The sequence below is a fragment of the Halichoerus grypus genome, chromosome 4 (genome assembly GCF_964656455.1).
Source record: "Halichoerus grypus chromosome 4, mHalGry1.hap1.1, whole genome shotgun sequence".
NCBI lineage: Eukaryota > Metazoa > Chordata > Mammalia > Carnivora > Phocidae > Halichoerus > Halichoerus grypus.
Genome location: NC_135715.1, coordinates 27,087,773 through 27,115,637, shown reverse-complemented (window position 1 = coordinate 27,115,637; position 27,865 = coordinate 27,087,773). Strand labels below are relative to the sequence as shown.

Here is a 27,865-nt window from a genome sequence, read left to right as displayed (position 1 = left end):
TCTCAATAATAGAAAAGTAGATGGAAAATCAGTAATCACATATAGGACTTGAGCAATAGTATTAAACATATTAATTTACACAAAAGAATATTCTGTCCAAAAGCAGGAAAACACACATTCTATTTATGTTCTCATAGAAAATTTACAAGATAACCTATATCCTGGTCTATAAAACAAGTTTCAGTAGATTTAAAGGGATTCAAGTTAGATACTCTCTGAACAAAATGAAATTAGGAATCATTAACAAAAATTTCTGGAAAATTACAGATATTTGGAAACTATATAACATACTTGTAAATTATTCATGTCTCCAATCTATTTTAAACTAAATAGTTTTAAAAAGCATATCAAAACTTATGGAATATTGCATATTCAGCACTTAAAGGAAAATTTGTGGCACTAAATACATGTATTATTAGAAAAAAATTGCCTCAAATTGATGATCACAGCTTCCACCTTAAGAGTGTAGATAATAGAGCACAAATGATGCCTAATGGAAGCAGGGGAAAGGAAATAATAGACACCAGAGCAAAAAATCAATAGAATAAGAAACAATTTTAATAACAGAGAAAATATGAAAATGAAAGATAGTTCTTTGTAAAAATTAAAAAAAAAAAATTTCTAGCCAGAGTAGTCAGAAAAAAAGATAGAAGAAACAAAGTACTCTTATCAGAAATGAGAAAAATAACCGTACTAGAGATTCCATGAATATCCAAAGCATAATCAGGGATATTATAAACAACTTTATGCAAAGAAATTTGACAAAAACAATGAAGTGAATAACATTTTGAAAACAGGAAGAAATATATTGCTTGTATAGCCTATGTCTATTAAAGAAACTTAATTTGTAGTTAAGACATTCCAATAAAGAAAACTCCTGAATTGAATGCCTTTACTGGTGAATTAAAACAAAAAACTAAGGAAGATATAATTCTAATTTTGCACACTTTTCCAGAAAATTGAAGAGAAAGGAATACTTCCCAAATGATTACATGAGGCTAGCATTACACTGCTATCAAACCCAAAGATGGCAAGAACACAAAATGCTGACTAATACCCCTTATATACATGATACAAAAATTCCTAACAAAATTTTAGAGAACAAATCCATAAATATATAAAGTGTAGTTTATCCCAAGAATCCATAAATAATTTACCATTCAATAATCAAATAATATTATTCACTATATTAACAAACTAAAAATTGAGACTTTTGGTATATAAACCATTTCCTCTAGGTTTGGAATTCTACTTTTCTCCCAGAGAAGGTTGGAGTTGGATTCTAGTTATAGGTCTGGAAGTAATGAGGGGTGGTAAAAATGGGACACAAGCAAAATTGCCTTGTCCTTGTAGGGTAAATGCCTTAGGCATTCATTACAGAGACCTCAAACAAGGCAAGAAGAAACGAGTTGCTTCCTCAGATGAGAGACTCTCCATCGGATTTAGTGGTTCAGAGTGAACTGTTTTATGTAACCTAATCTTATGAGTTCATTCTAATTCTCTGTTTACTGCCCCCCAACCTGTTTCCTAAGACCAACGGATATGTTTGCAAGTGTGAATAATATATTTTTTTTTTTTTTTGCTAACTCACTTTGCTTCCTCAAGCTTCTGCTACAAGTGTAAAGACTTACTCAATGGGATCTTGAAGAATTAGGGCTTTGATCTTTTTGTTCTCATTCTTTAGGCCCCACAAGTCAGTTACAAAAAGGAAAGCTGACACCACAGTTCTAGAATTTCATAATCAACATTTTATTTAATAATAGCAGCTATTTAATCAAGACTTAAACTCCTGAGCACAGGAGAACACTGGTAATAAGGCACTGTTGTGCCACTGCATGTCAGGGACTGTTAGAGAACTGTTCTCTGATTGTGGTTGTTTTCTCACTGTGTTCTGATCCATGCATAGCAAATAACCCATCTGGGATTCTTATCACTGAATGTCTACTACCTTCAACCATTTCCAGGGCCAATATTCTTTCAGTTATTTAATAGTTAAAAAAATGGAAATGTGCTGGCCAGTTTAAGAAAAATAGCATTCATTAAAGAATATTAGAATTTAACATGATCAGTAGGATAATTAGAGAAAACAAAATTTGAGCTTAAACTTGTAGATGAATATCTAAAAATCTGCTGCAAAATTTACCTCATAGGAAAACCTATTCTGGGCTTCTTCTCAAAATGAAATGGCAAAAAAAAAAAAAAAAATCAACTTTCCTGCAATGCTTATTGTCTGTTATTACTCCCAATACTGATGCCACCTCTCCATGAGAAATATAATCTTGCTACTACTACCATTCCTCAAGCCTAGAATTCAAAATTTCAGTTTTACTGAGTAGAACATGACTCACGATGTGCTGATTTTTTTAAAATACAAGCAAGTTATACAAAGATGGTTGGTGCCCAGGAATATGCCATATTTTCCTGACAGTTTGCTTCACCTATTTCTCCATGTATAAGTAGGGTTTATTTATCATATTTATATTCCTAAGTTAGTACATATACTGTAGGATATAGGATCATGACAAAAATAGAGGATTGGTTATCACCTACAGATCCTGTAGTTTGAGCTAGAGATAATATGTGATTGGACTCTGTTGCTTCACTTTTGACAGTGTGAGAAGATATTTTCAATTGTCTGAAACTTGAAAGTATTATATGAGAGTCTTTACAGTAAAATGACTATGAAAGCTAGAGGCATGTACCTATTGAGTAATCAAAAAGATGGGATCTAGTCAGGATGTCTGTCATGTTTTGGCCACCTAGTTCTGAACTACCATCCTATTTAGGGAAAACTCTTTATTATGTGAGTTTTGGTGAATGGGGAGCAGATAATCTCTCACTCCCTGCAGCTAAGCTTTTAGACACATAACTTAGGCTAACTCAATCATATATTCCCAGAGGGACATTGAAATTTGAGAGTGCTGCAAAGAGAGGGAGATTTAGAATTTATTCACAGTGGCAGAGATGGAGTTGAGATTTTGTTGATCACAGCAGGGAATGTCATCTTTGGGTTTTTATGAAGATTTATAAGTTGATGTAAATAAACTGGCTTGAATAATTCACAGAGCATATCCTAGGTGTTTATTATTAATAAGTGAGAGGCCACTTTAGGCATTGCCAAAATTGGACTTAAGAGCATTTTACTAGTCCAGGAATTCAGAATTAAAAATCACCCCTTGCTATAGTAGTTTTCAGGCTTTTGTAATTTAGTTTGTACTTCCTTAGATGTGAAATAAATATTTTATTAAATTGGATATTTACATGAATCAAATGACTCAATGTATGACCTCCAATCAGTATAACTCATTTACTCTTGCAAAAGTTACCATGTGATCACTTTTTGTGTTTTGGGAGTAGACTTGCAAAAAGGGATGCAGAACCAGTGCAACAGATAGACAATTTCACTACATTAATCCTCTTATGGGAAGAAAAGGAGAACTAGTGTGTGGTATTGCTTAAGCACAAAGCCATATGCAGTAAGTGGAAGGGCTGGCTATCCAATGTAGCAGATCTGCTCATTTCACCATATCCAGCTTTTGTGCTAGTTGGAGACAGTCCTGGAGTATTGTGTAATGTTTCAGAAAGTCCAGTATGGGGAGTGCCGTTTGCATAGTATATACCATCTACTGCTTTGCATTTTGTTCTTAGAATTAGTGTTCTTGAGTACTGCCAAACTGCAGCCTCAGTGAAGGTAAATATATTTTATTCTCTGTCTTTGGAAGTATGAGAATTATAAGTGTTGTTTGTTTTTACTTTTTCTTATATTTATGATAGAAAAAATAGTATAATATAATTGGACAAATTCTAAAATTCATCTCAATTTTTATACTAATAGTCTTCATTTTATACGTAAGGAAGCTGAAATCTAGCAATTCTAATGATTTGTCCAAGGTCATACATATAATAAATGGCAGAAGTGGATGAAATCTGGGTTTTGATGACCACAGGTAATGTGCTTTTCACAACAGTCACTCATTAAGCTTCCTCCTAACAGAGAACACTTTATAGCTGACTAATGCTCATCACAAATGTAGATGATCTTAGACAATTAAGAGTCAAATAACGTGAGTTTATTTTACATATAGAAAATGCATAATTTAATTGAAACATAAATCTGGTTTTGTTTTGTTTTGTTTTGATGTGTTATTTTGGTAAGTATGAAAAGATAATAGTAACCTGTAATATGTGCTACAGTGGCACAGTGTAAGACTGGAATCAAGATCTTTTAATTTTAAGGCAATTATTCACAATGCAGATGATATTTAAAAATCATAAATATATATATGTAAATAAATTTAAAATTACACAAACATTATTATTTCAAAAACATTTTGCCCATCCTCTATCCTCTTCCCTCTGGCAACCAAAAGTTTGTTTTCTTTATTTATGAGCCTATTTCCACTTCTTGTTTGTTTATTTGTTTGTTTTGTTTCTTAAATTCCACATATGAGTGAAATTATATGGTATTTGTCTTTTTCTGACTGGCTTATTTCATTTAGCATAATATTCTCTAGGTCCATCCATGTGGTTGCAAATGGCAATATGTCATTCTCTTTTATGGCTGAGTAACGTTCCATTGTATATATACACCACACCTTCTTTTTTTTTTTTTAAGATTTTATTTATTTATTTGACAGAGAGAGACACAGCGAGAGAAGGAACACAAGCAGGGGGAGTGGGAGAGGGAGAGGCAGGTTCCCCGCTGAGCAGGGAGTCCTATGTGGGGCTCAATCCCAAGGCCCTGGGATGATGACCTGAGCTGAAGGCAGACGCTTAACAACTGAGCCACCCAGGTGCCCCTATACCACACCTTCTTTATTCATTCATAATCATTATGGCTGAGATTAAAATCCTTTACACCACCATTCCTAATCCCAACTTCCTCTCTGCCTTCCCTTTGGGTAGTCATCTCTTAAAAGGTATTTTTCAATCCACATGATTTTCTAAGCATTTCTATACATATAACTTTGTCCAAAAATGAATGTTGGGATAATTTGTTAAAGACCCTAAACTCTACATATTCCTATTTAATTTGCTGTGTTTACAAAATCATAATAATATCAATGGATATAATTAACTAATTTCAGCAAAGCATTACATAATATAGATTTTATTTGGCCATTTTCATTCTGAAGTAATTTTAAATAATCCACTTTTTCAATTGTATAAATAATATTTCATAAATATTGTCCTTATACATAATTTGATTACCTTTGTGATTAATTAGAGAAGGGAGGTAATTGTTTCATAAATTTCATCTCTGGAGATTATTAGAAGAAATATTGAACAGATTTTCAAATTCATGTGACTTTAAGAGTGGTTTTGTTTTGAATCAGAGTTAACAAATGACTAGTATCTTTTCTGTTTTATAATTCTGTATCTGTTTTTTTAAATAAACTTCAGAAAAAATAATAGAGAGAATAGGAGAGTCTTAAAACTCTCAACACTTTTCAAAAAGTTGTTTTTATAAGAGTAAAAGGTAAATCAAAAAAATATTTTCAGACAAATGAAAATTTAAACACAACATATCAAAACTTATGAGATGCAACAAAGGAAGTTCAGAGAGAAAAGCTTATGGCTATTAACACATACATTAAGAAAAAAGAAACATCTCAATTTACTACCCAACATTACACCTCAAAATCTAGAAAATGAACAAATTAAGCCCAAAGTTAAGAGAAGGAAGGAAATAATAAAGACTAAAGCAGAAATAAATGGAACAGAGAACAGGAAAGATTAGTGAAACTAAGAGTTGGTTCTTTGAAAAGATAAAGTTGGCAAACGTTTAGCCAGACTAACCAAGAAAAAAAAAAAGAGAGAGGCTGAATTGGGAAGAAATAGAAAATCTGAACAGACCAATAACAAGAAAAGAGATCAAATCAATAATCAAAAACCTCTCACCAAAGAAAAACCCATGATCAGATGGTTTCTTAGATTAATTCTACTGAACATTTAAAGAAGAGTAAATGCTAATTCTCAAACTCTTCCCAAAATGTGCAGAGGGAAAAACACTCCTAAACTCATTTTACAAGCCTAGCATTATCCTGATACCAAAGCCAGATAGGGACACTCCAAGAAAAGAAAACTACAGGTCAATATCCCTGATGATTATAGATGAAAAAGTTCTCAATAAAATACTAGCTAACTGAATTCAACAGCAATTAGAAGGATCATACTTTATGATCAAGTGGAATTCACCCCTGGGATACAAGGATGATTCAACCAAAGAAAATCAATAAATACATCACATTAATAGAATGAAAGATAAAATATGTATAATCATCTTGATGGATGCAGAAAAAGCAATTGACAAATACAACATCTTTTCATGATAAAAACTTGCAACAAATTGGGTATAGAAAGAATGTACCTCGACATAATAAAGGTCACATATGACAAACCCACAGCTAGTGTCATACTCAACCCTGAAGGGTTAAAAGCTTTTCTTATAAGATGAGGAACAAGACAAGGGTACCCACTCTCACCAATTTTATTCAGTACAGTAATGGAAGTCCTAGCCAGAGCAATGAAGCAAGAAAAAGAAATAAAAGGCATCCATATTGGAAAGGAAAAAGTAAAATGGTCTGTTTTCAGATGACATGATTTTATATATGGAAAGTCCTAGACTCCACCAAAAATTTAGAACTAATTAATAATATCCAGTAAAGTTGTGGGATATAAAACCAATATATTTAGAAATCAGTTGCATTTCTATAAATAACAGCCAAATTTCTAAAAAAGAAATTAAGGGATTCATAATAGTCTTCTTTCTGCTTGCATTGTTCAGCTTTCTCTGCTGCTTCACCTTGCATACCTTCAGGTAACCTTAAGTGACACCTTTTCACTAGCTTTCCAGACTAATTAAGTCTCAACGCTATCTAAAATTTTACTGCATATTTTACTCCCCCTTTCTGATATCGGTAACACTTGTATTAATTGCTCAGTGTGTATCTTCATATTAGACTGTTCAGGAACTATTCTGTCATGCTCACTGCTGTGTGCCTAGATCTGTCACAGAGTAGAGGTCAATGATTAATTGTTGCTGATTTAATATCTTCACTATTTCAAACTTGGGTGACTTGGAATATGAAATAATTATTGATAGAAATAAGGATCTAAAACGAAAAGCTAATTTTTCCAGGAAATAAGATAAATGTATGTTTTCATGCTCAATTTTAATTTAGATAGGACTTCCAGGTATAGTCATTTAGAGGCAATTATAAGCACGAAGCTTAAAAAAAGTAGAAAAGGAAACACTAAAATGAATAAAAAACTTAAAATACAAATAGTCTTATATTGATAAGGAGAAAAAAGAAAACATGTGGCAGAGAACACAAAATTGCCTAAGCATGAGCATCCACTACGAGAATCTAATCATTAAGGCTATGAGAATTAATATGATTGCTCAGGAAAAAATACAGGAATAAAGCCAAGGACTGAACTTTGAAGAATGGCTAAATTTTGGGAATAGAGTGAACAATAATAGCATGTAAAGGATAGAGAGAAAGAAGAGAGCAATGTTTGTATGAAGTTACAGAAACCAGAGAAGGGAGTGCATGAGTCAGAACAAGTGCTACAAAAGAGTCTGAGGCTGGAGACTGAGGAAATGATGGTGTTCAGTACGTAGGAGTAGGAGTTCAACAGTGCTTTTCAAGGAACAGTTGGAGTAGGGTAGGGGAGTTACACTAAAGAGTTTTAAGAACTATTTGGAAAAGACAAAATGGGAGCTAGGACACGAATATTTTTCAAGGATTCAGGTCAAAAGTTTGAAAAATGAGGGGCACCTGTGTGGATCAGTTGGTTAAGCGTCTGCCTTTCGGCTCAGGTCATGATCCCAGGGTCCTGGGATTGAGCCCCCCATGGGCTCCCTGCTTAGCGGGGAGTCTGCTTCTCCTTCTTCCTCTGCTGTTCCCCATGCTTGTGCTCTCTCACTCTCTCTGTCAAATAAGTAAATAAAATCTTTAAAATAAAAGTGTGAAAAATGGGGTTTTAGCTTGAAAGGAGGGCAGGTTTTTTATTTTTCTTTCAAAGGAAAGGAAGATTTGACCATGTATAAGGTAGAAAGAAATATCCAATGAACTGGGTTGAGTTAGAGAATTAAGACAGAAAAGAGATTAATTGAGGAAGAAACTTATTAGAAAAGGCATAGAGATTATTATTTACCTTTATCATCATCATCATTATTATCACTGCCATCTTTATTAGGATAGATTCAAGAATGTAGGTTAAGAGCTTCAGCTTTTCAAATAATAATAATAGCCGTAATTTGTTAAATGTTTACAATCTGCCAAAAATCTGTTAATTACCCCCTATCCCCTGTAAGGTAGAAAAATTGTACATCTATTTTGGAGATGATGACATTGAGGTTGTGAAGCTGGAAAACTTGTCAGGGTCACTCCATGTCAACAAAGAGTATTTAACTTTGACTCCAAACCCAAAGCACTCCACCACAGCATGATGCTGTTTCCCTGCAAAGGGAATGATTTCCTCAAAACAATGCAAAAGCAAAGAGGGAGAGATGCACAGATTTTTTGAGTGGAAATGAAGGCAATTGGGTAAGCTTAGGTTGGGATGGTTTCAATTTTCCCAGTAGGAGGTGAGGTTATGTGCTTAGAGGGGAGGGGGGAGCACTGGGATTAGGGACTTGAGTGCAGCGGAAACATTTGGAACAGCTGCGGTGAGGAATGCACTAGGGAGTCAACAAATGATAAATAAAAGATTTGCTGAGATACAGTGAGAGCCCAGTTGAGGTCACTTGACTTGGTCACTACTGTCTAGTGACTTGCTTCAGTTTACAAACAAGGGAAGAGAAATTGGAGAGTAAGGGTTATTGAAATGTGGGGATTGGTAAGGTGGAAATAGCTGGAGAACAAAGAGGGGGGAGAAGTAAGCGGGTTGTAAGTGCCTTACTGACTTGATTGATTGTGTGGGTGTTGGCAGAGTAGAGAGGAAGGGTGTGGCTCGCGGCCAAGAAGAAGTGTGCATGATGAAGCTACTAGACTGCATGATGAAGATGAAGACAGAAGAAGAGAAGACATGAGAGAGGCAGAAGGATAGCAATCCATCTGTAGTTTAATAATGATAAAATAATTTTAAAAAGAATTGCTAACATTTAATGATTGCTCATCTTGGGCTAAAACCAATACCTGTGTTACTGTGTTGAATTCTCATAGTAACACCATCAGTTTGATATCATTATCTCCACTCTATATGTGAAGAAACCAAAAGCTGGATAAATTAAGTAACTTGAAGAGGATTTTAATCCTCCTGGAAATGGAAGAGAAGGGATTCAAGGACAGATTGTTGGGCAGCAGAGCCCAGTGAACTTATCCAAGAAGGAATCTTTGATGAGGGTTGAGGCGCCCCTTTGTAACATATACACATGGTTGAATAACTCCAGTTCTTTGAGATCCTTTAGTAAAAAAAGATATATATATGCTTATATGTAATTCTTATAAAATCCAAGTATACTACTTCATACATTTCATGTCATAGGAAAACTTTCCGGGGAAGGTACACACCTGCTAATTGTTACTAACACCCTCAGACATATTTTATTGGTCAGGCTGTAGTGCTCTTGCAAAGTTTTAGTTCTTGCAGCTGGATGAAGCTGCACGTTTTGAATGCCTGAAATTTGACCTAAATGGTGTTGACATTACAGTGACTGTGAGTGATGGAAAAGGAAACAAAAAATCTTGGATTTTTTTCCTCTACAGAGACCTCTTCTCCTCAAATTAATAACAACAACAGACTTAGAAAATATCTCATGAACCGGAGACTGCAGCCAGAAGTACAGCTGCGGAGTTCCAAGAGGCCCACAGAGACGCCTGCCTTTCAGGCTAAATCTTTCCACTCATAAAACTCCCCTTGTTGTGTTGTGAAAGTGTCCTCTCTGCTTGTTATTTTATTTATTTATTTTTGTTTTATTGTATTTTATTGACGTTTAAGTGTCAGTGGAAAAGATCTCCAATGCCTGACATGGATAACTTTGGCAATCTATATTTATTGTGCTGTGATTTCACAGAAACAGAAAGAGGGAAAGACAACTGAATTCAATAAGTGTATATTGACAAGTACACTAATGAGTGAAGTTCTAGATTCCTAGGGAGCTTACAAGGTGATTGAAGCATGATCTCTGTCCTCAGAAGCGATATGGTTTAGAGAGACAGGTGGGCAATACTGAGCGATGATTATAATATGAATCACAAGGTCACTTTATTTTGAAAAGTTTTGGAGGTGAGTTTTGGTAATATAGATGAGGAGATATTACATATGGTTAGTGGACCTGAAAAGTGATTGAGGCATTAATAGCAAGTAAAGCAAAGATTTTGATAGGTGTATGTAAGATTAAAACTCAAGCCAGGTAGAGAGTATCTCAGTATCACAGGCAGCAAGGCAAGACGGTGAAGGTAATTTTCATGAAACAATGTGGACCTGCTCTGTGTAGTAGCTCCAACTGTATGCATGAGAAACATGCACTGAGGCCATTTTTGAGATTTTTTTTTTAAAAGATTTATTTATTTATTTGAGAGAGAGAAATAGAGAGATAGCAGGGGGAGGGGCAGAGGGAGAGGAAGAGAGAGAATCCTCAAGCAGACTCCCTGCTGAGTGTGGAGCTGGACGAGGGGCTTAATTCCAGGACTCTGAGATCATGACCTGAGCCGAAATCAAGAGTTGGCCGTTTAACTGACTGAGCCACCCAGGCGCCCTGAGAATTTTTTAATGTATGGTTGACGAGTTCAAGCAGCATTGTTTTCTGCGACTGTGAGCAGTGAAAGATTTATGAACAATTAAGTCATATAATCTGATATATTCTTTAGGCAACACATTCACTTAAAGATATGAATGAGGCAATTACCTGGAACATTACACTTAATTACTTTTTCATTGTTTACTTATGCATTTTGCTAAAAGTAATATGCAAACTTTAATTACATTGATATATGTGATAAGGGAGTTAAATAATTGACCCTATATAATGACAGAAACTTTGAATGAAGGAGCGTTAAGAGAGGTGTTCTAGATGCCCTTTGTCACTTCTCTTTCTGGCAGTAAAGTAGACTTCAAACTCTGACTTTGCCACTTGAAATAGCTGAAAAGCTGGAGTGTGTGTAGCAGGAAGACTAAACATGTTTATACCTGCATTGCTGAAGTGGCAAGATAACAAAGAATCCCACAGAGAATAAAAATGAGAAGAACATCCAGAAAGTAACCAATCATCAAAACCTACTTTGACCTTACTGAAAAACTTGGATACCTTGAATTTTCTGCTCTGATGGTTGTATGGGAATTAGCCTAAGGAGATAGTCTAGCCTAGAGTTAGGAGCCCACATAAGGGATTTCCACTATAAAGCTGGAAAAAAAGGGATTTCGTTGGCATTGTAAGGATAAGAGGGAAATGAAACTGTCAAACAGAAAGTGACAGAAAAACAAAAGAAAAACTAACAAAGCAACCAAAATCTGTCTTCAACTTGGCATCTGGAGGAGAGGAAGAACAACCAACCCTCATTTCAGGTTGTGTTCATACAGGCTATCTGTATGCTCAGAAAAAAGTAACTAAAGTGATTTTAGGTTGGTAGTACATCCATGAAATAAAGAGACCCAACTTCAATGAAATAATACCAATGTATATGAAAAAAAGAGAAATTTTAAGAAACATTTTTACTCCCAAATTAATTTTTTTTTGAGAGTGGCATAACTTTGATACTAAAACAGACTAGAATAGAAATTCATAAGAATTTCTCTTATGAAAAAAATGTCTTAAATCAAACAGTTATAAACCAAATCAGCACTGTTAAAAAGTATGATTCAGCATGAGCTAACTACATTTATCACAGAAACACAACCTTGGATTAATGTTAGGAAATTGATTCCTATAGGTAACCATATGTATCAAGACTAGTTATTGTCCCAATATTTATTTTCTCCTTCTTCCGTATAAATGGAAGTTTTGCCGAGAAATATGAGTTTCTAGAAATACAGTGGGGTTTTTTAAAATTTATTTTGAATTTTTTTAGTGTGAGCGTGTATTTTCCCAGAATAGCACACTAATTTCCCAGGCTTCTTTGCAAATACATGCTGTCTTGGGTCTAAATTCTGGCCAAAAGGACGCCAGATGGTGTGATGCATTTAACTTCCATTCAGTTCTCTTAAATAAAAAGGAGCAGGAGCATACCTGATTTCAACTTTTTTTCCTTTTTTGCTTGCAAAATGTTGATATCAATACAATACCCTTGTAAACACATTGAAGAATGGAGGCAAAAGGCAGAAAGAATCTGGAACAGATTCTATATCATATATGGTCTACTATATCATGCCTGGTCTACTATATCATGCCTGGTCTACTAAATACGAAAGAAAGAAACTTTTATTAAGCAATTCTTACTTGAGATTCATTTACAGTTACTGAATCTATATACTGAGTAATACACCACATTAATATAAAGAAGAAAAACCATATGATCATCTCAGTATATAAGGAAAAAGTATTTAAAAATGTTCAACATCAATTCATTAAATATCAAATTAGGGTTGGAAGAAAATTTCATTAAGCTAGTAAAAGGCATAAAATCATCTACAATATCTACAGTAAATATTATAATTACGATGAAATGTTAGCATTCTCACTAACAATGTGGTAGATTAAAGAGGGTCATAAATTGTTTGACACCCTTCCTGGGTTCTATGTCTCCTAGCCTTGAATCTTGGTAGGCTCTGTGAAGAATATGGCAGAAGTGAGGATACACCAGTTTCTGGGCCCAGGCTTTAAGAAACCAGCAGCTTCCATTTCCACCCCTGTGCAATCTTCTCTCTGGGTGCCTTGGTCACCATGTAAGAAGTTGAACTACACTGAGAACAGCTTGCTGGGAAGGCCATATATCCCCATTCAGATGGGTAGTCCCACATAAGCTCAGCTGCTAATTCATTCTTGCCAAGACTCCAGACATGTAAACGAAGCCATTTTGGACATCGCAACCAGTCCATGTGCCAGCAGAACATTAATTCAGGGCCACAGTTAAAATATATGGAGGAAAGAACTGCTCAGCCAAGTTCTTAACATAGTCTTAAGAATAATAGAAAAGGTGGTTTTATTCTCCAGTTACTTTAAAAAAAAAAAAAAACAGACTTTAGTTTCTAGGACAGTTTTAGGTTAACCAAAAACCTGAGCAGACAGTATGTAGAGTTCCCATATACCACCTCCCCCCATATAGTTTCCCCTATTAGTAACATTATGCTTTAGTGTGGTGTTTGTTACAATTAATTAATGAGCCCCTCATTAACTAATGTTCATAGTTTATATTAAGGCTCACTCTTGGTGTTTACAGTTTATAGATCTTGACAAATGCTTAATGCCATGTATCCACTGTTAAAATATCATAGTTTCACAGCCCTAAAAACCTCCTGTATTTTTTCTATTTATCCTGTCACCCTCCAATCCCGGGAAACCACTGTTCTTATTCCTGCCTCTATAGTTTTGCCTTTTCCAGAATGTCATATCATTGGAGTAATATAGTACGTGGCATTTTCAGACTTGCTTCTTTTATTTAGCAATATGCATTTAAGGTCTTTTCATGGATTAATAGCTCATTTCTTTTAATCACTGAATATTTCATTGTACGGCTATACCATAATTTTCCACTCACCTATTGAAGGACATTTTCTTTGATTCTAGATTTTGGTGATTATAAATAAATCTGCTATAAACATTATGTGAAAGCTGTTGTGTAGACATAAGCTTTCAATTCAAGACATCCTAGGATGTAATTGTTGGTACATACAGTATGACTATGTTTAGTTTTGAAAGAAACTGCCAAGGTGTGAGTTGCAAGACTGAACCATTGTGAATTCTCACCACTAATGAATGATAGTTCCTGTTGGTCTGTATCTGCACCAAAATTTGGAGGTGTGAGTTTTTTTTGTTCTTGTTAGTGTCTTGGATTTTAGCCATTCTTTTTTTTTTTTTTAAAGATTTTTATTTATTTATTTGAGAGAGAGAGAATGAGAGAGAGCACATGAGAGGGGGGAGGGTCAGAGGGAGAAGCAGACTCCTTGCTGAGCAGGGAGCCCAATGTGGGACTCGATCCAGGGACTCCAGGATCATGACCTGAGCCGAAGGCAGTCGCTTAACCAACTGAGCCACCCAGGTGCCCGGATTTTAGCCATTCTAATAGGTGTGTACTGATACCTCATTTTTTTAAATTTAAAATTCCCTAATGACATTTAATGTTGAGTATCTTTTCACTGGTCTATTTGCCATCTGTATTGTGTATCTTCTTTGATGAGGTGTTTCTTTTGCCCATATTTAAATGGGGTTGCTTATTTTCTTATTCTTAAATTGTAAGAATTATTTATATATTTTGAAGGCATGGCTTTTATTAGATATGTTTTGCAAAACATTTTTCCCAGTCTGCAGTTTGCCTTCTTATTCTCTGAGTAGTATCTTCCTCTATGGGAGAAAAATTAATTTTTAAAGTCCAATTTGTTAATTTACATTTCAGTCCATTCAATGGTCCATTCTGCGTTAATTTTTGTGAAAGGTACAAAATCTGTGTCTAGATTCTTTGGCTGCATCAAGCTAAACTCAGGAGGGCATAATTTTTTTTCAATCAACACATGGCACTGAACATCTATATGTCAAATCCTATGGAAATGAAACATTTTTTGCTCTCAGAGAACATCCAAGGTAGGATCATTTTGACTGCTGTGCTGAGAATAATGAACAAATTATGAAGTTATTGCAAAATTTGTTCATGTCATCTAAAATGCCTAATTTGGGCTCAAGACAAGCTTGATGTAGGAAGACTGTGAATTCATCTCCACCATGGAACACACCAAATTACACCTATTAATAGAACAACTTCTGAAGAACTGAGGGCTGACTGAACAGCTACTGAACAACCAAAGATAGAGGGAATGGCAAGAGAACAGTCAGAGAGATGGAAACATGCCATGGTTTAAAAGAGTAACAAGCATATGCAATCACAGCTCCAGACAGCGACCAAAGGCACCAAGTACATACAGTCTGCATAGGGGACACCATACATGAGGCCACTCCTTCAACTTTAGGAGAGGGAGCCATTTCACCTAATCCATAGAAAAACACAAAGTCAAGCAAAATGGAGAGACTGAGGAATATGCTCCAAAAGAAAGAACAACAATAACAAAATGCAGAAAAAGAACTAAACGAAACAGAAATAAGCAATATGCCTGATAAAGAATTTAAAGGAATTATCATAGAGATATTTACTAGGCTGGAGAAAAGAATAGAAGAACTCAGTAAGACCTTCAATAAAGAGATAGAAAATATTAAAAAGAACCAATCAGAGACAAAGAATACCATAACTGAAATAAAGAAACACATTAGATGGAATCAACAGTAGATTTGAGCATTTGGAAGAATGTATCAGCAATCTGGAAGATAAGATAATGGAAAGCACACAAGCTGAAGAGCAAAAAGAGAAAAAAACTAAAAAAATGAGAATAGATTAAGAGATCTCTTGGACAACATCAGATGAACAAATATTCACATTATAGGGGTCCTAGAAGAAGAAGGGAGAGAAAGGTGGAGTAAACTTATTTCAAGAAATAATAACTGAAAACTTCCTGAACCCAGGTAGGGAAATAGATATCCAAGTCCAAGAGGCAGAGAGCTCCAAATAAGATGAACCCAAAGAGGTCCACATCATGGCACATAATAATTAAAATATCAAATGTTAAAGATAAAGAGAGAATCTTAAAAGCAGCAAGAGAAACAAAAAGTTACCTGCAAGAGAAAACCTATAAGGCTATCAGCTAATTTTTCAGCAGAAACTTTGTGACTCAGAAGAGAGTGGCATGATATAATCAAAGTACTGAAAGGGAAAAAAAAAGCCTACAACCAAGAATACTTTACCTGGCAAGGATATCATTCAGATTTGAAGGAGAGATAAGCAGTTTCCCAGGCAAACAAAAGATAAAAGAGTTCATCATCATTAAACCAGCCTTACAATAAATGTTAAAGGGACTTCTTATGTGGAAAAGGAATGGCCATAAGAAAAATAATAATAAAAAGATGTAAAATAGGGGCACCTGGGTGGCTCAGTCGTTAAGTGTCTGCCTTTGGCTCAGGTCATGATCCCAGGATCCTGGGATCGAGCCCTGCATCGGGCTCCCTGCTCGGCGGGAAGCCTGCTTCTCCTCCTTCCACTCCCCCTGCTTGTGTTCCCCTCTCTCGCTGTGTCTCTCTCTGTCAAATAAATAAAATCTTAAAAAAAAAAAGATATAAAATATAACAACACATACATAAAATATGGAGAAGGGAGTAAAAAAGGAAGAGAAGGGGAAAGAAGTGAAAAGAAGAAGATTTCTTTCTTCTTCTGTTTTGTTTTTGTTTTTAAGAATGTGTTTGCACTTAAATGACTGTCATATTAACATGGACTGCTGTTTACTTAGGATGTTATATATTGACCAAATGGTAACCACACACCCAAAACCTACTATGATAGATACACAAAAGAGAAAGAGAAAGAAAGCCAAACAAGACACTATAAATGCTCACTGATCACAAAGAAAGAGAGCCAGAGAAGAAGAAAGGAACAAAGAACTACAAAATAACCAGAAAACAAATTTTTTTTTTAAAGATTTTATTTATTTATTTGACAGAGAGAGACACAGTGAGAGAGGGAACACAAGCAGGGGGAGTGGGAGAGGGAGAAGCAGGCTCCCCGCAGAGCAGGGAGCCCGATGCGGGACTCGATCCCAGGACCCTGGGATCATGACCTGAGCTGAAGGCAGTCGCTTAACCAACTGAGCCACCCAGGCACCCCAGAAAACAAATTTTTAAAATGACAATCAGTACATACCTATCAATAATTACTTTAAATGTAAATGACCTAAATGCTCCAATCAAAAGACATAGACCTGTGGAATGGATAAAACAAAATAAAAAACAAGACCCATCTGTATGCTGCCTATAAGAGACTCAACGCAGACTTAGAGCCATATACAGACTGAAAGTGAAGAGATGGAAAAATATTCACCATGCAAATGGATGCAAAAAAAAAAAAGAAAGACAGAAAAAGCCAAGGTAGCAATTAATATCAGACAAAATAGACTTTAAAACAAGACACAAAGAAGGGCATTGCATAATGATAAAGGGGTCAGTCCAACAAGAGGATATAACAGTTGTAATTATTTTTGCATTCAACATGGTAGCACCCAAATATTTAAAGCAGTTAATAACAAACATAAAAAAGTAATCAGCCGTAATACAATAACAGTAGGGGGCTTTAACCTTTCACTTACCTTAATGGATGGATCATCCAGGCAGAAAAATCAATAAGGAAACATCTTTGAATGACACCTTGGATCAAATGGACATAACAGATATATACAGAACATTTCATCCCAAACAACAGAATACACATTCTTTTCAAGTGCACATGGAACACTTTTTAGAATAGATCACATATTAGACCATAAAATAAGCCTCAATATATTTAAGAAGCTAGAAATTATACCATACATCTTTTTGACAACAGTATGAAACTAGAAATAAATTGCACACACACACACACACACACACACACACACTTGAAAAAACACAGATATGTGGCGACTAAACAATATTATACTAAACAACCAATGGGTCAATGAAGCAATCAAAAACGAAATGAAAAAATACATGGAGACAAATGAAGAAGAAAAAGCAACAGACCAAAATCATGGGACACAGCAAAAGCACTTATAAGAGGAAAGTATATAGCAATACAGGCCTACCTCAAGAAACGAGAAAAACTCAAATAAACAATCTAACCTTACACCTAAAGGAACTAGAGAAAGAACAAACAAAACCCAATGTGAGTAGAAGAAAGGAAATAATAAAGATCAGAGCAGAAAAAAAATGACATAGATACTAAAAAGCAATAGAAAAAAAACAGTGAAGGCAAAAGCTGGTCCTTTGAAAAGATCAACAAAATACAGACCTTAGCCAGATGCATCAATAAAAAAAGAGAAAGGACCTAATACATAAAATAGAAATGAGAGAGGGGAAGTAATAAATGACAGCACAGAAATACAAAAGATTATATGAGCGCATTATGAAAAATTATATGCCAACAAACTGGACAAACTAGAATACATGGATAAATTCCTAGAAACATACAATCTTCCAAAACTGAACCAGGAAGAAATAGAAAATCTGAACAGACTGATTACAAGTAACAAAATTAAACTGGTAATCAAAAAAAAAAAAAAAACCCAAAAAATAAAAGTCCAGGACTGGATGGATTCATAAGTGAATTCTACCAGACAATTAAAAGAGCTAAAACATATTTTCCTCAAACTATTTCTGCCCCCCCCCAAAAAATAGAAGAGGAAGGAAAGCTTCCAAATACATTCTATGAGGCCAGCATTATCCTGATACCAAAACCAAAGACTCCACAAAAAAAGAAAACTACAGGCCAATGTCCCTGATAAACATAATGCAAAGTCCTCAACAAAATAGTAGCAAACCACATGCAACAATACATTAAAAAGATTATTCACCATGATCAGGAGGGATTTATTCCTGGGATGCAAGGATGGTTGAATATTTGTCAATCAATGTCATACACCACATCAACAAAACAAAGGATAAAAAACATATGATCATCTCAAGATGCAGAAAAAGTATTTGACAAGATTCAACATCCTTCATGATAAAAACTCAACAAAATGGGTTTAGAGGGAACATACCTCAACATAATAAAGGCCATATATGAAAAATCCACAGCTTAACATCATCCTCAATGGTGAAAAACTGAAAAAGAACAGAAATATTAAAAAGAGTCATTCATATTGGTAAGAGAACTTTAAACTGTCACTATTTATAGATGGTATTATACATGGAAAATCCGAAAAACTCCACCAAAAAAAAAAAAACCAAACTAGTAAAAGTAATAATTTCAGTAAAGTGGCAGGATACAAAATTAATACCCAGAAATTGGTAGTGTTTTTATACACTAACAACAATGATGCAGAAAGAGAAATTTAAAAAACCCTGCACAATTTATAATTGCACCAAAAGTCATAAAATACCTAGGAATAAACTTTACCAAAGAGGTGAAAGACCTGTACTCTGAAAACTATAAAACACTGATGAAAGAAATTAAAGATGGCACAAACAAATGGAATTTATTCCATGCTCATGGACTTGAAGAATTAATACTGTTAAAATGTCCATATTACCTAAAGCAATCTACAGATTCAATGCAATCCCTATCAAAATACTAAAAGCATTTTTCATAAAACTAAAACAAATAATACTAAAATTTATATGGAACCACAAAGACCCAAAATAATCAGAGCAATCTGGAGAAAGAAGAATAGCTGGAGGTACCACAATTCCGGATTTCAAGATATACTACCAAGCTACAGTAATCAAAGCAGTATGGCACTGGCACAAAAATAGAACATAGATCAATGCAACATAATAGAGACCCCAGAAATAAACCCATATTTATCTGATTAATTAATCTATGACAAAGGAGGATTAATTAATCTATGACAAAGGAGACAAGAATATACAATGGGGAAAAGAGTCTTTTTAACAATAATTGGTGTTGGAAAAACTGGACAGCTATATGCAAAAGAATGGAAATGGACTACTTTGTAACACCATACACAAATATAAACTGAATTAAAGACCTAAATATGAGACCTGGAACTATAAAAATTCCAGAATAAAACACAGGAAGTAATTTCTCTGACATCAGTCATAGCAGCATTTTTCTAGATACGTCTCATGAGGCAAGGAAAACAAAAAGAAAAAAGAAAACTATTGAGTCTATATAAAAATAAAAAGGTTTTGCACAGAAAAGGAAACCATCAAGAAAAAAAGACAACTTACTGAATGGGAGGAAATATTTGCAAATGATATACCCATTAAGGGGTTAATATCCCAAATATATAAACAACTGACATAACTCAACACCAAAAAAACACAAATAATCCAATTAAAAATGGGCAGAGGACCTGAACAGATATTTCTCCAAAGAATGCATACAGATGGCCTACAGACACATGAAAAGATGTTCAACATCACTAATCATCGGGGAAATGCAAATCAAAACACAATGAGATATCACTTCATACCTGTCAAAATGGTTAGTATCAAAACCACAAGAAACAAGTGTTGGCGAGGATGTGGAGAAAAAGGAACACTTGTGCACTGTTGGTGGGAATGTAAACTGTTGTGGTCACTATGAGAAACAGTATAGATGTTCCTCAAAAAACTAAAAATAGAAATAATAATTCCACAATTGGGTATTTATCCAGGGAAAACGAAAACACTAACTCAAAAAATACATGCACTCCTATTTTTATTGCAGTGTTATTTACAATAGTCAGGACACGGAGGCAACCTAAGTGTCCATCAATACACAAATGGATAAAGAAACTGTGGCATATATACACAATGCAATATTACACAGCCATGAAAAAAGGAGGAGATTGTGCCATTTGAGACAACATGGATGGATCTAGAGGGTATTATGCTAAGTGAAATAAATCAGATTGAGAAAGACAAATACCATATGATTCCACTCATAAATAAAATCTAAGAAAATGAATAAACAAACAAAAAGCAGAATCAGAATTATATATAGAGAGAACAAACTGATGTTTGCTAGAGAGGAGAGGGCAAAGGGTTGGGCAAAACTGGTTAAAGGGAGAAGGACAGTTACTGATACAGTAATAGTGATGTAATGGGACAAATAAATAGTAGCTACACTTGTGCTGAACATAGCATAATGTATAAACTTGTCAAATCACTAAAATGTATACCTGAAACTAATGTAACATTGTGTGTCAATAATACTCAAATTAAAAAAAAAAATAAAAATCAGGCTACTTTGAGTAATACCAAAGAGCATGATTGCTGGATTATATGGTAAGAGTATTTTCAGTTATGTAAGAAAGTGCCAAACTGTCTTACAACTGGTTGTAACATTTTGCATTACCACCAGCAATGAATGAGAGTTCCTGTTGCTCTACATCCTTTCCAGCATTTGCTACTGTTAGCCTTCTTTGGTTATAACTTTTACATGATTCCATTTTCTTTCATCTCTTAGTCTATCAATTATACTTCTTTTAAAATTTTTAAGCAGTTGCTCTAGATTTTTCCATATATACTTATAACTAATCTAACCCCAACTACTGCAAACTAATTACTTTATAATATAGTATTCCCAATTCCTCTCTCTGGTCTCTTAACACATTGCTGTTATTTAATTTATACATACACCATAATCACCTAATAGAATTGCTATTATTTGTCTGAACAGATTTCTGGAAGATCATTAAGAATAAGAAACATAAACATTTTAATTTTATTTATTCCTTCTCTGATGCTCTCCTTTACATGGATCCAAGTTTCTGACTTATGTAATTTTCCTTCTCCCTGAAGAATTTATTTTACTATTTCTTGCAAGACAGTTTTGCTGGCGGAAAATTCTCTTAGTTGTTCCTTGAGAAAGTTTTTACTTCTCCTTCACTTTTGAAGAATAATTTCACTGGATGCAGAATTCTGGATTCACATTTTTTTCTTTCAACATTATATTTTACTCCACCCTCTTCTTGCTGGCATCATATCTGATGAGAAGGCTGATATATTTCTTTTCTAAATAAAGTATCCCCCCTAGCCCACCTCTGACTCCTTTCAGGATTTTTTTCACTTTGAATGCATGTGTCTAGATGCAGATTTTTTTGTATTTATTGTGCTTGGTGTTCTTAGGAGTCCCAGATCTGTGATTTAATGACTGTCATTAGTTTTGAAAAATTCTCATCCATTATTGCTTCAAATATTTTTTGTGCTCCTTCTCTCTTTCTTTTCCTTCTGCCACTTCTATATATAAGTATATTATACCTTTGTAATTGTCACATAGTTCTTGGATATTATATTCTTTTTTTTGTTTTCATTTTTTTATATACATGTCAGTTTGGAAAGTTTCTATGGACAGACATATAGTTCAGCAAATTGATTCTTTATTCATCTGTGCCCAGTCTACTGACGAGACTATCAAAGGTATTTTTTGTTACTGTTACAACAATTTTTTACGTCTAGCTTTTATTTTTGATTCTTCTTTCTGCTTTAATTAAATCTCTTCTTACATGCAGCATAACTTTTCTTGAGGGTTTTTAATATGTTAATCATAGTTATTTTAAAATGCCTATCTGAGAATTCAAAACCATTTTAACAGATTCAGAGATGTTTGCTTTGTCTCCACAGACTGTTTTTACTTGACTTTTAACATGTCATGTACATTTTTGTTGAAAGCTGGACATGAAGTATCGAGTAATAGGACCTGGAGTAATTAGGGCTTTTTGTCAGGCTTTATGTGACTATGGCTGGGAATTAAACTGTGTTTCATGCATGATATTGCTATAGGTGCCAGAGGCTTTGGTTTCTTATGGTTTCTTTGTTTTGTTTTGCTTTTCCTCCCCTGTTGTCCTTGGGTTTCCTTAAGAACTCCTTCTAATATAGGGACTGTGTTTTATACACTCTAAGTTGTAATCCACTGTTATTATTCTATAGTCCAATTATGGTCTCCAATGTGCTCGCCTTTTGGTAAGCCAGTCTTAGTTCTGACTACACATATTTACCTCTCCAGATCTTGAGGTTGTAGTTTGCCTTGTGACCTCAATTCTCTGAGGGACCTATGAAAAATCATTGATTTTTACTTTGTTCATTTTTTTCCTTGTTGTGACAGTGAGAATTATGACTTCCAAGCTCTTTACATGTTGGAGCTGATACTAGAAATCTCCCCAGTGAGCATTTTTGAAGTCAGTATAATTTTGACATCAAAACAGACTAGCAGAGTATGAGGAAGGAAACCTGTAAGTCAAAGTGGCCCACAAAATTGTGAGATATAATAAGATAATTATTGTTTTAAGCCACAATGTTTTAGAGGAGTTTGTTATAAAGCAATAAGCAACCAAAATACCAATATATAAAGGTGTTATTAGAATTATAAAAAGAGTTTGGTAAAATTGCTGGATACAATCAATTCAGAAAATCAACTGAAGTTCTTATACATCAACTGTAATAAGAAAATGTGACTAGGGGCACCTGGGTGGCTCAGTCAGTTAAGTGTCTGCCCTCGGCTCAGGTCATGATCCCAGCAACCTGGGATCGAGCCCCGCATTGGGCTCTCTGTTCGGTGAGGAGCCTGCTTCTCCCTCTCCCTCTGCCCGCCGCTCTGCCTACTTGTGCTCTCTCTCTCTCTCTGTCAAATAAATAAATAAAATCTTTAAAAAAAGAAAAGAAAATGTGACTAGAAAATATTATTTAAAATAGTAACAAAACAAAGAGCATTCAGATAAATGTGACAAAAGATAGATAAGCCTTTTAATAAAAAACATTAAAACTTTACTGAAGTTAATAATGAAGACGATGGAGAAATAGATTACTAACTGTGAAAACTCAGTATTCTAAAGATATCAATCTTTTCAACCTATAGAATTACTAAAATCCCCATTAAAATACTTAAAGTTTTTAGTGGAAATTGCTTAGTAAATTCTATAATAAAAATGAAAGAACAAGAAGAAATAAAAAAGGGGGCAGCTGGGTGGCTCAGTCGATTGAGCTTCTGACTCTTGGTTTCAGCTGAGATGGTGATCTCAGGGTCGTGGGATCGAGCCCCAAGTCAGGCTCTGCACTAAGAGCGGAGTCTGCTAGTTTCTCTGTCCCTCCTCCCCTGCATGCTCTCTCTCTCTCAAATAAATAAATCAATCTTTTTTTTTTTTTTTTTTTAAACTAACTCATTCCTGAGAAAGAAGGAAAAGTTTTGGAGGTCTTCTCGCTTGACTTGGAAATAAAAAAAAAATCAAAGAAACTGTAGAATTGAGGAAGGAAGATCTAGGACAGAATTGGTAGAGTACACGTAAAACATGTTTGTCCCAGGTGTTCAATTCAGCCACTAAATCTCTCCTGCCCCTGATTCACACTCTGCTCTCATTTAATTTCTCATAGAAACCTAAATTCCTATTACTTGTTTTTCAAGACAAGAGTGGTTTGGCTACCAATTTACTGCAGTGAATACTGAAGGGCATTGAGAGGTACACATAGCTATTATGAACAAGGTAGAAGAAAAGCATTTTTTTTACTTTGAACATGTGAGGTCACGATAGTGAATACTTCCAAGCTCGAAGTAGAGATCTTGGCTTCTGCCCCAATGGTACAATGTTCTAACTTAGCCTTTATAGAAATGTTCCTATCAGAAAACTGGGAGAGAAGAATCACCCCTTCCTGTTCTCAGTTTATTGTTTACTCCATTGTGTAGAAAATGAGTATACTCAGAGGCACAGATATATTCCATGTAACACTGAATTAAGAGGGGAGGAGGTGGTAGAACGTGGAAAACAGGTTTGGTTTTTCTTAGAGTATTTTAGTATTAAAGGCTTCTTTTCCCCATTAAACCATATTGATTCAATTTTAAAGAAGTAACCACTAAAGTTAACTGATATAAGTCAGAATTCAAGGCTATATATATATTTTTTAATATTTAAAATAGTATAAATACTATTTGTATTCAAAGTTTCAATGTTTGGTCACAAATGAAGAATCTGAATGGTCACATCTGAAAATCCAACATTTTGAAATCATTTTGAAGATATTTGATTACTTATAAGAAAGGCCAATAAAATTCCAACCCCTTCTTTTTCTCTGATAATAGAGGAATTAGTTGATGCCCTGAAAGGAAATGAGATGCAGTACAACATAGATTTCCTAGTAGATTACATGTTTTTTGTTTATTTTCTTATTGGTTTAAATTAAGTTCAACTATTTGTAGGCATTGTCTACAACTACCCCCCCCCCCCCAGTTTTTGGCAGGTCATCATATTGACACTTGTAGAAACGTGCTATGTTCATTGGTACTTATCAATGTAGCACACATCACAAAACACAAAGGGTTTTTATAATCCTGAGATGGTACTATAGTTGAATTCAGTAAATTTCACTTGAAACATTTTTAAGTATATATGTATATATTTTCATAATTTGTAATTGCATAATTTTGGAATTTACAAATAGTTGGCAAAGACACTTGCATTTGTTAAAGTTGCTCCACTCCCATGCATACCTAACCAAGACTGAACAAATATTCCAAGTGTCTTCATAGCTGGTCACTGGGGTCATTCCAATTGGAAAACAAAACTTCAGATGCTATTTCCTTTACCTAAGCTAATTGCAAACAAATGTTCCTTTTGTCAGAAAGGGAAAAAAAATGTTAAGCCCAGTGGAAAAGCTCTTTCTGTGTTTGGTGCTAGTTTCTGGCAGCCAAGGTAGGCCAACGATCTCACTTTTCCTTTTGGTTCTTCTCAGTCAGGATTGCCTATGCATAATTATTTTACTACTAATTCAACTTCAATTGAATTTATCTTGGGGATATCTAATAACTAGAATTTATCTTGGGTACTAGGGATCACAGTGCTCCTCATTATTGTCATTCCCATGTCTGTTGCTTAAGAGGAAATGCAAGGCAGCCCCAGGAACTCAGCTGCTGTCCTGACAGCCTTCCAGAAGAACAATAAGATACAAAAAGTCAGAGGGAGGAAAACGCCCAGTTTACTAATAGAACTGCCCACACAGAAAAGAAGCCACTCTGAAAATGTTGATTTGAGCCCTTAAGCCGCACAAGGGAAAAGACTCAGAGCCCACTAAAGAAAGGAAGCCCAATAAATACAAAGAACAAGCTGCTTTATTCTTTATTTCATACTTGCATTACCAAGTGCCTATTCTGAGCTTGTTTTCTATTTGAAAGGCCTTGAGGGTTAGGGAACTATTCACCACTGTATTAATTGGTAAAGTTAAATCACTTGCCCGCTGCATTTGCTATAACACCCACATTCTCTGCAAAGCCATTGGCCACCTGTACTCAGCATGTTCTCACACATGGTCATTAACTCTGAAAACTAATGCAAGCCAAACAAAGCCTGAGGAATAAATGGGTTGCCATAAGAAAACAATTAAAAAGTCACCTGTTGTGAAAAGACATATTTAATCAAACCTGGGCAAAGAGACCACCCAAGATTAAACAGAAGTTTTTCTACCAGTCTGGTATTTACAATACAGGTGCATTTTTGTGAATGAGTGATTGTGATGAAAATGTATTTAGTTGATATGTGTGAACACTAAGAATAAAAATAGATGTTCTAAAAAAAAAGAATCAAAGTTCCTGATATAATAAATATCCGATTAGTTTGTACTTTATTTATCAAAACTAAGGATCTATTTTTTTCTTCTTAAGGGACCAAAAGTAAATTATGTTTTACACAAAATTGATCATTAATGATACTGTGAAATGTCTGCAATTGCTGATTAGACTCATTGTATTCATCAAGATTTGGGTTATAAATTATATTAAAATGTAAAAGATGAATTCTTTCTCCATTTAGAAACAAATAATCGTGGTAAAAATACCTCTATACTACTTCTAAACATTCCAACTGATCATTTCTTTCCTCAGGATAGATTCTTCAGTCTTTTAGATTTCCAATAATAAACATTTGTTAGACATTTCAAAACAATTAAAATTATTGCATCATAATTAAATTTTCTGTCACTAAATTTTACATTTCTAAAATTAATGGGGGATTTAACACATTGTTTTATAACAAAGACTAAGTCCATGCTAGAAGATATGATTTGTATTGAATGCCTTGGGAAGAAAATAATCACACTTTCATTCAGACATGAAAAGACATATTAAAAAACAGAATGTGCATTTGTTGTTAAAAGGTTAATTCAATGATACTAAGAAATATATTAAGTTATAATATTAAACCAAATATCGCTAATTTCCCACTTAAAAATGGCAAGAGCAAAATTATATGATGGAAATAGTAAATCATTACTGTCCCTATTCTAATAATTTTATTAAAAACTATTTTTAATACCACTTGCTTTGCACAGATTTTATGCAGAACTTGAGTGTTTTGTCTAAAATTATAGAAAAGCAACAGAAAAAATTTGACTTGAGTTCCATATCTTTAAAATGGGAACAAATTGTGTGTGTGTGTGTGTGTGTGTGTGGTCACTATGGAATGCAAAGTGGTTACAAACATAGAGGGCCTGGGTCAAAACTTGCCATTTAGATGCTGTGTGACTCAAGCAACTTTCTTAAGCTATCTGCGCCGCACTTTGCTCATCTGTAAAATGGGGATAATAGTAACACCTACCTGATAAAAATGTGAGGTTAAATTATTTAATATATGTCAAGTGCTAGCATATGCTAAATGCTACTTATTAGTAATTACTGATATTGCTTTTGTTTCATATTTCATGGGTTTCTGATGATTCAGGAGATAAAACATAAAATCTCATCGTAATTTCCAAAGCATTTCTTTATCTAACTCATGATATTATCAGATATTAAAAAATTTTAATGATTTACTGTATGTTGGCTAACTGAACATAATAAAAAATGTTTTCATGATTTTGAACTTAAATTGGCCTTTCAAAGGCAAAGATCTTTCATAAACATAATGTTTAATGAATTATAGCAATTAATTTACTACAAATGAGATAGCAAGAGGTGGCAACTGTTTGTGTTTTAGAATATCTGAGAAGTGCAAGTGTATAAAACCGAATGATGTTTACTACTTCTACCTCTTACAGAGCCTTCGTAGGCCACTCAAGGTCTTTCTGCTATTGTCTTCCACTCTAACTACAGGACATATAGTGATATACTATAGATATTCCACAGACCTTAAACTCAGTATGTCTAAAACTGCCCTTACAAACTTTCTTCTTTGAAGTTTATTTACTATATGGCTTATAGTAGATTTAACTTTTTAAAATTGTCTTCAACAATTACTATTGACTACATTTCATCTGCCAGGGTTT

The 27,865-nt window shown here is 34.4% G+C and overlaps 1 long non-coding RNA gene across 2 annotated transcripts in view; it reads right to left on the bottom strand.

Moving 5' to 3' along the window:
- The window catches only part of LOC118522981 (uncharacterized), a 567,305-nt gene that overhangs the window by 154,162 nt on the left and 385,278 nt on the right, over window positions 1–27,865 (bottom strand). For both annotated transcript variants that reach the window (XR_013446910.1, XR_013446909.1), the window contains exon 6: window positions 18,715–18,778. This is a non-coding gene — a long non-coding RNA (uncharacterized LOC118522981). The remainder of the gene's footprint in view (window positions 1–18,714; window positions 18,779–27,865) is intronic.